We start from the raw sequence: 14,778 nt of genomic DNA, 5'->3' as shown, positions 1-14,778 counted from the left end.
ATCCTGCAAGGAATCTTACAAGACAGGGAATTATTATTTATAATTCTTATAAGACAGATTATTATTTCTATTTTGTATTTAGTAAAAATGGGACTTGGAAAGATTCAGTGATTTGGCCAAAATCCCATGCTTGGGAGAGGTCAGAGGTGGGGTTTGAACCTGGGTTGCCTGTTTCTCTCCTAGGTGCTCAGACAACACACTGAATCATAGGGGAGGGCAGTCCTGCTCAGTTAGATAGGTGTTTGCTCTGTTGACAGGCTAGATGGGGCTGCCCTGAACTGGGGGGCTTCTAACAGTTAAGGCAGGGGTCCTAGGCAGTGAGAGGAAGTTCAAATCCACCTGGCCTTTCCAGGGCTACCCAGGTAGACAGGCATTGCTCCATGATGTAGAGAGAATCCAGGGGCCTGTGGACTTTGAACTGGAACACTGGTGGGTATTTCCTCAAGGGTCTTCTTTTTTGTTGTTTTTGTTTTGAATTGTCTATTTACTTATTAATATTCAGCTTTGATCCAAAAATTTAGGAATAAGCTCTGATGATCTAATTCTTTCACAGGATTAATAAATGAGCTTTTTTTTCCTTTTCCATTATGGTTTATTACAAGATATTGAATAGAGTTCCCTGTGCTATACAATAGGACCTTGTTGTTTATCCATTCTATATATAATAGTTTGCATCTGCTAGCCCCAAACTCCCAATCCATCCCTCCCTTCCCCCACCCCCTGGCTACCACAAGTCTGTTCTCTATGTCTGTGAGTCTGTTTCCGTTTTATAGATAAATTCATTCATGTCATATTTTAGATTCCACATGTAAGTGATATCGTATGGTATTTGTCTTTCTCTTCCTGACTTCGCTTTGTATGATAATCTCTAGGTCCATCCATGTCACTGCAAATGGTGTTATTTCATTATTTTTTGTGGCTGAGTACTATTCCATTATATATATATCTTCTTTATCCCTTCATCTATCAATGGACATTTAGATCGTTTCCATGTCTTGCCTATTGTAACTAGTGCTGCTGTGAACATACAGGTGCATGTATCTTTTCGAATTATAGTTTTGTCCAGATAGATGCCCAGTAGTGGGGTTGCTGGATCATATGGCAACTCTATTTTTAGTTTTATGAGGAACCTCCATATTGTTCCCCGTAGTGGCTGCACCAATTTACAGTCCCACCAGCAGTGTAGGAAGGTTCCCTTTTCTCCACACCCTCTCCAGCATTTGTTATTTGTAGACTTTTTAATGACGGCCATTCTGACCAGTTTGAGGTGGTATCTCATTGTAGTTTTAATGTGCATTTCTCTAATAATTAGTAATGTTGAGCATCTTTTCATGTGTCTATTGGCCATCTGTATGTATTCTTTGGAGAAATGTCTATTTAGGTCTTCAACCCATTTTTTTTGATTTGGTTGTTTGGTTTTTTGTTACTGAGTTGTATGAGCTGTTTGTATATTTTAGAAGTTAAGCCCTTGTTGGTCGCCTCATCTGCAAACATTTCCTCCCAGTCCATAGGTTGACTTTTCATTTTGCTTAAGGTTTCCTTTGCTGCACAAAAGCTTATAAATTTGATTAGGTCCCATTTGTTTATTTTTGCTTTTATTTCTATTGCTTTGGTAGACTGACCTAAGAAAACACTGGTACGATTTATGTAAGAGAATGTTTTGCCTATCTTCTCTTCTAGGTGTTTTATGGTGTCATGTCTTATATTTAAGTCTTTAAGACATTTTGAGTTCATTTTTGTATATGGTGTGAGGGTGTGTTTTAACTTCATTGATTTACATGCAGCTGTCCAACTTTCCCAACACCACTTGCTGAAGAGACTGTCTTTTTCCCATTGTATATTCTTGCCATCTTTGTCAAAGATTAATTGACCATAGGTAGGTGGGTTTATTTCTGGACTGTCTATTCTGTTCTATTGATTCATATGTCTATTTTTGTGCCAATACCAGGCTGTTGTTTATTTTTAAGATTTTTTTTGTTGTGGACCATTTTTAAAGCCTTTATTGAATTTGTTACAATATTGCTTCTGTTTTATGTTTTGGTTTTTTGGCTGCAAGGCATGTGGAATCTCAGCTCTCTGACCAGGGATAGAACCCACACCCCCTACATTGGAAGGCAAAGTCTTCGCCACTGGACCACCAGGGAAGTCCCAATACCAGGCTGTTTTGATTACTGTAGCTTTGTTGTATTGTCCAAAGTCTGGGAGGGTCATGCCTCCTGCTTTGTTCTTTTTCCTCAGGATTGCTTTGGCAATTCTGGGCCTTTTATGGTTCCATATAAATTTTAGGATTATTTGTTCTAGTTCTGTGAAAAATGCCATGGGTAATTTGATAGGGATTGCATTAAATCTGTAGATTGCTTTGAATAGCATCCCTCAAGGGTCTTCTAATCAATCACTCAGGCCCTTGAGACAAAAAAGTATGGATGAGAAGGGCAAAGTCCTCCGCTCGGAAGCCTAGAAAATGAATAGGGATGCCAGTGGGTGGAAGTCCTTTCCATGTCAGCTGGGGAAGTATCTGGGCAGCACAATCTAACTGCAGTGGCAATGATGGGCTGGCCCCACTTCATGAGAGCAAGAGAGGCCCAAACAGGGACTCAGCATCCAGGGCAAGAGCTGCAGAACCCAAATGCCCACGAAGGAGCACCAGCGAGTCACGTGGGTCTGTGCTGGAGCTATGAGGGAACCGGCTGGGGAAGTCAGGTGACAGCTCCTTGGGCATGAGGAGATGAGGATTTGGGACAGTGAAGCTGTAGACTGTGGAGGAGTTTCTGTTTTTCACAAGGACCAAGTACCAAAGCCACAAAAGCGGGTACCAGAGTTAAGGCCAGCTAAAACCGCCTGATAAAGTTCCACCCCTTCCCTGTCTTATAAGATCTCAATGTCCATACATAATGGAGGGTGGGGTTAGGATTCTTTGAATGGAAACTTTCTAGACAGAAGCACAGGAGGGCAGAAACAGACTCCTTGGCACTAGGATACTTCAAGAGATGAAGTGAAAGACTGGCCAGTGACATGTGCTAACCCCAATCAGCAAAAGAAAGGGGTCTCTATGTCCAAGACACAGGCTGGAGTGTGTGTGTGCTCTAAAAGGGGGAGGGGGCGTGTGTAGGGAGGTGGTGGCCAAACCTGCTTCAAAGTACACCACCAAAAACCTTGTGCCACCGCCCACCCCACCAATAGTGGCTTCTCTGAACCATGATGTCTTCATTCTCATAAAAGCTCACCACTCTGACAGAGAAAGAAATTGCCCAGAGCCAAAGCATCAGTTAGCTCTCAAAGAGCTCCAAGATAATAACTGGGCTTTACTGAGCTCTTACCACGTGCCAGGCCCCATTCCAGGTATGATTCGGTCCTTACGCCATGGAATCCATACAACTACTCTCTGAGGTAGGTACCATTTATTATCCCCATTTTACAGTTAAGGAAACCAAAGCACAGAGAGGTTAACACAGATTACAGAGCTTGAGGTCACACAGCTAGGAAGTGACCAAGCTGGGATTCGAGCCCAGCAAGCTTGGCTCTAGCACTGAGAGCTTGGCTACCTCACCACACTGCCTCACCTGTGCTTAATTCTATCAGAGCCCTCAAGCCAGTGTGTTGCCCTTTTCTCTTCTGCCCTTGGTCATGAGCTCCTTGAAGGCAGACACCACATCTTAAAAAATATGACTCTAGTAGGCGTTCAGTAAATGCTGAGTTGGACCGATGCGTTTAAGCAATCCTTATAAGGCTTGCACTATTGCAGAGGAGAAAGGTGACTAGGAAAAAGAATATTTGTTGAACTCTTGCCATGTAAACAGCACCATGCCAAGAATATTGCATTTATTTCCCCCCTTAATTCCTTAGAATTCTCTGAGAGGTAAATACCCTTATTAGCCCAGTTTTGCAGAAGAGAAACTGAGGCACAGAAAATTTAAGTGGCGTGGACAAGCCCCCACAGCTAGGATTCTCATCTAGACATTTGACGTTGCCCATGCACTTAATTATGACCCGAGGTATTGCTCTGGGCTACAATGGGCTACAGGAATGAGGCAGGACAACGAACAGTCTAAGGAGGAGGAGATGCTTTCCAGCCAGAGGATCAAGGAAGTCATTTTGGAGGAAGCGGCATGTGGCCTAGATCTTGAAGGATGGGTAGGATCTGGACATGCAGAGATGGCAGGGTGGGCATTGCATGCAGAGGAAATTGTGCGAGCAAACACACAGGCAGAAAAATGCAGCATGTGCAAGAAAATCAGAATTCTCTTCACTTGGCTGCAGGATGAGTGAAGAGGAATGACTGAGGTTCAGTCAGGAAGGAAGATGGGAGCCAAACTGAGGAGAGTTTGAATGATAAGCCTGATGGAGTTACTAGGCAATAGGGAGCCATTGAATGCTTTTGAGGAAGGAGTGATATATTAGAGCTGTGCTTGGGATGACTTAGCAATCAGAAGGAGGATAGTTGAAGGCAGGGAGACAGGGGCAGGATAAAGAGCAATTAGGACTCCTAGAAAAATGAGCCCAGGGTCTTAACCAGGCAGGGAGAGGAGAGAATGGAAGTAATAGATAATCTGAAGCCAGAACCCATTACTTAGCTCTGGGTAAGGTGTGAGAGCTGTGATGGAGGAAGGAGTTAAGAGAGATGTTAAGATTTTCCTCGGGACTCAGAGAATGACAGTTCTCTTAACAGAAGACGTGTACGTGGGAACGCAGACCTTGTCAGGGCTGGTGGGTGAGTGAGGCTAATGAGGCGAACCCCTCACACTGAGAGCATCTCCTAAAGGGTCAAATCTAAATTCCAGGCCATCTGCCCCCTCAGCCAGGAGAGCTCCAATTGGTTAGTCAGGGCTCCGCTTCCACTGCTTAAGCAAATTCTCCTTCTAGATTTGATTTATGCGGGGCAGTGTATATCCGATATTCGTGTCAGGCATCAATAGCTGCCCGACACACACACACACACACACACACACACACACACACACACATACGCACGCACGCACGCACGCACGCCCACCACAATTAATGACCAGCAGCTTAATGAAACCCCCTCCTCTGTGTGAGCATTAGCGAGTTGATCCAGTAATAGAAGACAAGCCGTACAAATTGAAAACTAAAAACTTCCAGATTTCATCCTGCTTTTCCTTATGTCACTTATTTTATGCTGCATGAATTGGATATTAGTTTCCCCGTTTCGCTGAAATGTCGGATCACTGGGGTAGCTTGAGCAGACTCAATTTCGCTTCGAGTAATAGAGTGAGATTATTCAAAATTATTTCCAGTGGGCTGAGCCTGCCTGTTCCTTCTGTTATGAGAATAGAAGTAAACAACTCGCCACCCTCCTCGCAAGCTGACATCCTTGACACGGCGCCCCTTTGCCTAGCTCCTTAATCGCCAGAGCATTTTGGTTTTAGCCACGCTCAATTAATTCATCCAGGAAAGGGTCCAGTCAGAAAGAGTTGATTTAAAGTGAGATAAACTGGGCATCTGCTTGGAAAACCAGATGATCCCAAATATGTCTTTCAGAGTAAGAAAATGAAGAGCTCTCTCCACGTTTAGAGCAGTAACTTCTCAGCAGCATTTTCTTTTTCCTTGAGAGTTGAAGCAGTAGCAGTGGCTGAAGTGATCAGTGGGCTTCCTCTCCTGGAGTGTGATGGGGCTGTGCTCCTGGGGCTGAAGAGACCTCCAAGCCACCCACCACCTCCGCTTGCCTCTGGGTCTGGCAGGATCAGGTAAGAAGGGGTGGGAGTCAGAGTAGGGTTTTTATCCGCAACTAGATACACAGCTGGTCCCTCTCGCCACTGAACACAAAAGAGCTGAGCTAGCACATGGGAAAGTGGGATGTCAACATTTTTTGCTCAAATTTGATAAGCAGCGGAAGATTAGCACCTTCCTCAAGTCTCTGTTTCAAACAATGTTCCTTTCAAGGCATCCAAATCTGGCAGAAAATCCAGACCCTACAGACAGCCCTGAAGCTTGTGGGGAGAGGAGAAGGGTGGGAGGAATCTAGCATGGGAGGGAAGATATATGGTGACAAACCCCAAACCCACAGCTTTTAATGCAGCAACGTTCACTTGGGGGATGAAGGAAGCTCTACCACGTGGATTTTCCACCGTGGGAGCCGTCCTTGGGCTGGTTTCAGGGTGTTCCCAGCTAAGAAAGGAGGCCAGACAGCAAAGCATCTGTCCAGTGGGCAGGCAGACCCAGGCCCCTGGTGGCCTCGAGTCACCCCGGGCATCCTGCTTCACTGTGCCGAAAGCATTACATGGCACAAACGAGCTGCGGAAATCAGGGACCAATCAGAGCATTAAAAACAGGCTTTTCTGGGCTCCCAGGGAAGGCTAGGATTTCGGCTCTGCTGCCATCTCCTCACATTTTCCACTGATGTCACCCCAGGCAAATAATTGGTGGAGAGGAGACTTAAAGGGGAAGAGAGGGGCTGTGTGAACAGAGCAGCAGGATGGAGAGAAAAACAGGGCTGGGACTGGCCCCAGCTGTGACCATGGGGATCTCGCCCTCACTTGGGAAACAGGCATGCGGGCCAGCCATTTGCTGCAAAATGAAACCTTTCTCTTGTTCCTTGATCAAAAACATGCCAGAGAAGTTGCTTCTCTCAGGAGTGGAGAGACTGCTTCTCGCCAGCCCTGGCCATGGCTCCCACTGTCCCAGACCATGCTCCCACTGGTGCAGCCAGCACACACAAGGCTGCTGATCGGAAAGGGGGTTCTGGCCCTGCCTCTACTGCCCTGTGCGACGCTGGGAGATCCTGGGCCCTCTCTGGCCTCTGCTGCAATGAGTGTGCTTGGCCTTCAACTTTGATTGGGTAATCAGCTGTTCAGTGAACTTCTTCAAACCAGCTGAAATTCAAGAAATATTAATTAAATGTCTCCTATGTGCTAGGCATTGTGCTAGATACCTTCACATTAATCACCGACATATTTATTTTTAAAAAATTATGAGTGGCCTGTGTTGTGTGATCACTTTGCTAAGCTAGGGGTGGGGGGTGAGGGTGGATAAAGCAATAAGCAAGACAGATGCCTCTCTTACCTCTCAGAGCTTATGTTCAAACTCCCCCATTCACACCTGGCAATACCATGATATAGTATATTAGCTGCATTTTACAAATGAGATGATAGCAGCTCAGAGAGGTAGAGTGACTTGCCCAAGGTCACAGAGCACTCAAGAGCAGAGTCAGGAGAGGAAAATCGGTCTTCTGGCTTTAAACTCACATCTTTTCCCATTATGCCATCCTGAATTCCCATGCACAGAGTAGCAGGAGATGCTGAAACAATCTCACCAGCCATCAGGAAGAAAGGAGAGACAGAGGGAAGAGAGAGGGAGAGAGAGTGGGAGGGAGGGGAGAGAAGAGAGTCAGCTTCTGCTTTGAAAGTCTCACAGCAAAATATTTCTTTAAATGCTGTCTCCAGCCATCACTCTCCAAGAGGCCAAAGCTCTGACCTGCCCACATTCTATTCCTCTATTCCAAATATTTCTTATACCAACCAGGCAAGAAATGCTGAAGAGGCCGACCAAAAAACTAAGGCTCTAATAATAATAATAGGCTTACATTAAACCAAATACAGTCATTCTGAAATGACCTAAGAGAAATAGCAGAGGAGAAATGCCCCTGGGCTCACACTCTGTTTATGCACCGTACATTATACCTTTTCATCACAATTACCTAAAGTGGTACATTTGTACTTCCATAATGTATGGAATTCATTACATAGTTTTGCAATGAAATTATCACACTGTGCCTGGGACATCTGCACCCTGTCATACATCATTCTATTCATTTCTAGTTAATTTAATCCCAATATCTGCCCACATGATAAGACAGATGTTCAGCTACACTGCAGCTTCAGTGGTTTTCTGCCTTGAAGAAACTTGAAGCCGTTGAAAGAAATGACATCTTTCAGACACAAAGCTTACAGTATTACAAAGTTTGGGGGTTTTGCCACTTGACTATTATCAACTTTATTATCGTTGGTCTATCGCAGTAACCTCTGCCGTGAGGATCAACATGTGAGATTAACAGAGGCATAAGTCTAATGGGAGTATTTCTACAAGTATTTCTATAGCCACTGAAGATGAATCCCCATCAAAACTGGTTTAAGAATATCTGCATGTCACTCAAGTAGAAAGAAAATCTAGACATTTCACACGTTATATTAGTCACATTTGCTGTTCACGGGGAGAGGGAAGGAGGCCATTGCTGCTTGAGTTTTTAACCGTTGGCCAGCATCAGTCTGGACGCCTGGCTCACATGATCTCCTCCACTCTGCATTGCCATCCTGGGAGGTGACCACTATGTGACTTCCCCACCAGAGTCTGTGACTTGTATCCCTCCATGACTTCCACTACTTCCCTGATCAAGTGCCCCATATGAGCAAGTGCACGGGCCTTGGAGACCGCTCTCTGTGGGTGTGAATTATGGCTCTTCCACTCACTGTCTGGGTAACTTAGGGTGAGTTACTCAACCCCCTCGGAGCCTCGAATTCAATATTTGCATAAGGTAAATAATGACAATTATTTCATAGTGATGTGACGATTAAGTGAGATAATACCTGTAAAGTATTGAGCACAGGGCTTAGCTCAATAATATCAATAATACTTTTAACAATAAAAGTAGCACTTTTCATATAGGAAAAATGTCTAGCATAGTTCCTACATGGTGGGTAGCCTCCAAGGATGTTACAGACATTATTCCACAATAAATCCTGTTATACGGAAAATAATTTTTACTCCCCAGAAGCCCCAAGTTAAAATCATTTTTGATTTTTTGTGATGGTCAAGTACTGTCCTTATTAGATCACAAAAATATTGCCGTGGACCCTGGAATTCTGTGTGCATTAAAGCAGCTTTAGGTAAGGGAGTCAGAGTGAAATAAAAACATCATCTGGAGCAGGGACAGAAGGGCATAAATGCATCATTTGTACAGCCTTCAAGTAGGCTGTCCCCTGAGGACCGAAGGAATCATTGCACTATAGAAAAAGAAACATTGTTTCCAACTCCATTTATTTAAGAAACATTCAGTGAGTAGTGAGCCCCAGCTAAATGCCAGAAACTGTGCTGGGCTATTTCGTGAGACAGGACTGATAAAGATACAGATTCTATATTAATATGATCATGATGATACTTATATTGTATATGTACATTATATATATATACACATATACATATTTTTATATGTGCTATCATTTTAGTATAGGGATATATTTTAGAACAAAATCAGGGACTAGCTCATGGGTCTAGACGGGCCTCTTCATATTTTGAGATCCCCTACTACCTTAGCAGGCAAGTTGCAGACATGACGCTTAGGAGGTATAATGTAGCTTTGCAAGAGAACCTTGCAAATCCAACCTGTTGAACTTTGTCAGCAGAAAACTTTCGACCTCCTTTTTCCACCATCTGGCGAAATATCATTCAATATAGGCTTTCCATTCTCTGTTCTTACTTCTTTTCTGTTCTGCTCTGAACTCCCTTATTTATATACTCATGCATTTATGGCTCTTATCTTCTTCATTGTACTTTAAACAGACCTTCTAAATACATACATGTATACAGTGTTTTCCTTAATTTTCTTCCTTCTAACTTGGTCATAGGCACAGGGAGTAGCTTTTTGTTTGTTTCACTGAAGGAGTGCTTCAAGTCTGGCTCTATATCTGCCACCCAATTCCACCACTGAAAATTACTCCTTCTTGAGGTGCTCTTCAGTGACCTTGAGAGGAATGGTACACTCAACAGCTAACCTACAGAGGACCTGTAGTCAGGGAAGGGACAAGGAAGGTACATACACTGTCTCTGTTTTCTCTCATTTAATAAGAAGTCAGAAGGCATGTGGCACGGGGTGGGCCAGTAGGAGATAATGATTAAAACACTGAGCCAAAATGGATTAAGTGTCTCAGTGTTTGAGATGCTGGACAATGTTATGGGAGGTGGGGCGTGGGAATGGAATTCACCCTCAGGCAAGCAATCCTGACCACCAGGCCTTCCCAGCCAGCAGAATCAATGAAAAGCCAAGATACAGAATGACCTGGTTCCCTGGCCAGAGTCAGGAGTCCTGTTCCTGCGATGGCTGCCCTACATGGTATAGAATATCAGAGATGAAAGTGGCCTTAGGGATAGCTAGTCCAATCCTCTTTTACAGAAGAGAAACATGAGACTGAAAAGTATCTGTTTCCTAATCTAACACCTCTTCTCCCTGTACGCATCCTTTTGTCTTTGTGTCCCAAATGCCTAGCCCAGTGGTAGGCCCGTGGCAGAAGCTCAGTGACAGTTCAATGAGCTAAAGTGAGGCAAGGCCCAGAGAGCTCCAAGGGCTTACCACATAGTGGCAGAGTCCTCAATGGAACCCAGATTCCCCAGCCCAGATGCCCTTATTCCTGGTTCTGGTCACCAGACAGATTCACCTTCCCAGAGCCATGAACCCAGAAGGCCTTGTGGTCAGGAATGACATGCTGGAGGGCCAGTCTTATCTCTTCCATCACTCACAATATTGCTCATCATTCCAAGCCCTGCCACATGTACCTCATCAGGAATCCAAGGTCCAGTCCCTTTGCTCTCTAGGTGTGTTTTTCACCATCTGTAGCTTGAGGGGATTGGTCTATATCACTTGAATATATGTTCCAAGACTATACATTTCTGTTCACTTCTGAGTCCCCAGTACCCATCACATAGTAGGTTCTTCACAAATATATATAAATATAAATGAACAAGTGAATGAATAAACCAGGCATTCAAGGAGGTTTCAGCTCATGGGCCAACAACTATTAGAAACAAATTCCTAGAGTTCTGTTTAAGAAGATATCTAGGGCAGTTCCTGGGCTTTCTGGGAAAGAAGGTTGTAATTAATTAGTAAGACCTGGCCTGGGCTCAGGGACACATGGTATGGCTCGGGTATTCACTGTCGCCAGACAACATAATTAGGTGGTGCGAAGAAGAGAGTAAGGAGAGGGTGCATTGTGGTTTTACAGAAGGACACAAAGAGTGAAAATAAGAACCAAATGTGAGATGAAAAATAAAAGCCACTGTCTTCCACCTCCAAATGACTCTGCTGACGACGCTGAGTCATCGGCATCCTTGGCGTTCTAAGTGGCGTTTCCCTTCTGCCCACATTTGGCTTTCACTCGAGGCCTAGCTAAGTGCTCCCATGAGCCCCCGGTATCTCTGATGTCTAAGTGGCGGAATCTGATCACACTGGCAGCAACATTTCCAAACAAGAGTGGAGCCCTGCCTGGAGACTGGTTCTGGTTACAAGGAGATACCTAGCTCAGGCTCTGGAGTCAAACAGATCTGGCTTCAGCAACCAGCTCTGCAAATGATGCCTTGCTTGACACAGTTACAAGCTGCATATCTTCTTTGTGCAAAATGGAAAAACTTACAATGCTACCACACCTTAGGAGTGGACAAAATGAAACAATCCCTTTAAAGGGATTAGCGTGCTTTGTACCTTTGGGTCAGGATATCGTCGTCTCCCTAACTCTCTTCTGCTTTAGGCCAGCCATTTATAAGCAGCACCAATATTGCTCCCAAAGAGCCACCATTGCTTAAGTGGATGGAAAAAAGGGGTCTCTCCTCTGTGGTTTGCTGCAACAGTAGCTACTTTTCCTAGATCCTGGAAGCCAGCTTAATATTGAGTTCCCTGGCTGGGGGCCTCCAGATAAGCCCTGAGCATACTGAACTCCAGCTGTTGAGCTGAGGAACAGCTGGAAATTACACAATTGACACCTAAATGGAGGCAGTGATCCCTGCACAATCACCTCTCTATTACCTGCACAGAACGTCTGCCTCAGCCGTGCTGATTCTTCTGTGGTTGCCCAGGCCCGTGCTGACTTCCCAAGCTGGTCTGGTGTCTGTATGGTGCTGGTCATGGTGGGCTGTGTGTGTGTGTGTGTGTGTGTGTGTACAGAGCTGACTATCATAGTCAAATTCATATGCAGCCTGGGGAGTGCATATTGATTTTTATCATCTGTGCCTCTGCTTCCTTATCAAGAAACCCAGAGCATTCCTCCAAATAGTCATACACTGGGCAGAGCAAAACCATTCTTGGTTACTTTTCAGCCCTGGGGCCTGTAACAGCGATTGTTCCTGAGACTCTGTCGGGGGTGGGGGGTAGGGGGGAAGAATGGCATGATAGGAAAAGCATAAACTTCTGCTATGGCCAAGTCCAATTCCCAGCTCTGTCATGTCCAGCTCTACGACCTTGGGCAAGTTATTTATTTTCTCTGTCTTACAGAATCCTTTCCCAAGGTCACATTTGGGATTCCTGATTCTAAAGCCCTTCAGTCCAGCCCCTGGGTGATAGTGCCTTTCACCCTTCTGCACCAATCTAACCTCATCCCATACAGGTATCTGCACCTACAGGCCTCGCCTACATCCCTCCATCCCACCCCGCTAGCACTCCCTCCAAAACAAACCGGGGATGTCTTTGTGGTCCAGATAGAGACGGAAGCCAGTCTGTCTTTTCCTTATAAAAGGCAAGGGAAAGCAAATAAGCTTTGATGGTATAATTACTACCTGCCAAGGGCCCTAGTTGCTGAGACATCCACCAAGCGTCATTCCTGATTTATAGATGAGGTTTCTGAGGATCACAGAGGTAGAATGACTTACCTGCTTCGGTGGCCAGCCAGGGTAGAGAAGCAGCATCTCAGACAGATGGCAACATTGCGAAACACTGGCCTGAAGCTCACCCCCTAATTCTGTGGCAGTGACCTGGGAGGAGGCCTGTGAGGGTGACCACAGACCCAAGGTGACCGCAGGAGCAGGACTTCAGTTGGATCTGGAAGGAACTACATGGCAGAAACCAGAACAAGTGGGAAGGAAAGGCTCTGTGTCCCCACATCGCCCTGCCAAGGAGGGGAGGGATGGGACAGGCGACTGGGGAGTGAGGAAGGCTGGAATGAGGCTGGGGACTTCCCCCATTAGTTTTCATTGCGATTGAGACCTATCGCCTGGCTTCCTTGAAGCACCAGAAAGAGCCCCATCTTCCATGTGCATTCAGAGAATATGTATCGGGTGTGTGCTCTGGCCAGGCAATTGTTTGACTCAGGGGATACAACAGTGAGCAAGACAGAAAAGGTCCCTGCCACAGGGGCTCTCGTTCCTGTGAAACCAGACAGATGATAAACACATGGATTGGTGGTTCTGACCTTGGGCTGGTATTGCCTGCCAGGTGGGACGTCTCGTGTTCGTGGGAGATATGGGGCAGGGCGGTGGGGGGAGGGTTGGTTGTCATAAAGACTCTCCCTCCCCACCTCATCCTCACTCTGGCATTCAGGCTGGGAATGGGAAATGCCGAGCGTGCTGCAATGAAAGACTTGTTGCTGCATGGTGAAGATTTGCCCTGCTCCAAATGCCAGAAGCACGCTGGTTGGGAACACTGTAGTTGGAAACACATAAAGAAAAAGAGGACTCTAGACAGTGAAAAATGCTGTACAGGAAAGAAACAGGATAATGAGATAGAGGGGCCAATGGGATCTATTCTGCATTGGATGATGTAGTAGGTTGAATAAGATGTCCCTGTCCTAATGTCCAGAACCTGTGAATGTGAACCTTATTTGGAAAAAGGGGCTTTGCCGATGTGCTAAGTTAAGGATCTTGACATGAAAACATCACCCTGCATGAACCAGGTGGGCCTTAAATCCAATGACATGTGTCTTTATAAGATAATTGCAGAAGGATATTTGAGTCAGACAGCAGAGGAGACACAGACACACAGAGGTGACAGTCATGTGAAGATGATGGCAGAGATTGGAGTGGTGTGTCTACAAGCCAAGATGGCCCCAGCCATCAGAAGTGAGGAGAGACGTGGAACAGGTCCCTCCCCAGAGCCTCTGCAGAGAGTGGGGCCTCCGGAACTATAAGAGCCAATGAATCTAAGGAGGTCACAGTTATGCTGAGACCTGACTGCTAGGAGGGACCAGCCACACAGAGAGACACCAACACACTCCACAAACTTATGTCTCTAGAAATGAGGAGAAACAATGTCCCCAGGTCAAAAAGGTCCATGCAAGGGGCAGAATAGAGTATCTTAACTGTATGGGCCCAGACCTGACTCCTGGGGTTTCAATCCTGGCTTGACTAATGAGTAGCTGGGTGACTGTGGGCAAGTTGTGATCTGAGCCTCTTTTCCTCATCTGGAAACAAGCTTAATAGTGTGCTCCTTCTGAGTTGAAAGGAATGGGTTAACAATCCTTAACTCCATGCTTGGCACAGAGCATAAGCTCTCAATAAATGTTAGCATAATCACTATTATTAGTGTTATTATTTCAATTTGAAGTCACAAATGGCCATAATTCTCTTTCTTGATCACAAAGACTTAAGTGGGAAGGCGGAAGCTGTTTGTAAAACTATGGAAGAACCACCTTTGGCCAGCTGAGTCTTCAGGATGGAGCCTTCCCATTTCAAGTCCGCAGTCTTGATGGGGGCGAGAAGGTGGCCACCAGCTCACAGCTCCTGGGAGGACAGGGCCAGAGGATGACAGCTCGGTTGGAGGTGCACACGGCTTGCAGATTCCTGCCTTTCTGAGATCTGCATACGTGCCACCCAGCTCCCCCTTTAAAGGCATAAAGCTGCCTGATAAACAGATAACTGACAGATCTCTGATCTTGCACCTGAGGGCCAGAGGGAAGGGAGAGGCCCACTGTGGCTCCCTTTACAGGAGCCGAGGAGCTGGCTTGGCACGCGCAGTCCTGCACCACACCCTCCCCTCTTCAAGCATTTGAGGGCTCCAAGAAGTGTCTCCTGGTGCAGAAGAAGAGGCTTCAAGAGGAGGGGCTGCTGTCCTCTGCAAGTCACTCTCAG

Source organism: Pseudorca crassidens, chromosome 9 (genome assembly GCF_039906515.1).
Source record: "Pseudorca crassidens isolate mPseCra1 chromosome 9, mPseCra1.hap1, whole genome shotgun sequence".
Lineage (NCBI taxonomy): Eukaryota > Metazoa > Chordata > Mammalia > Artiodactyla > Delphinidae > Pseudorca > Pseudorca crassidens.
The sequence above is the reverse complement of the archived record's forward strand: the minus strand, read 5'-3'. Positions refer to the sequence as shown.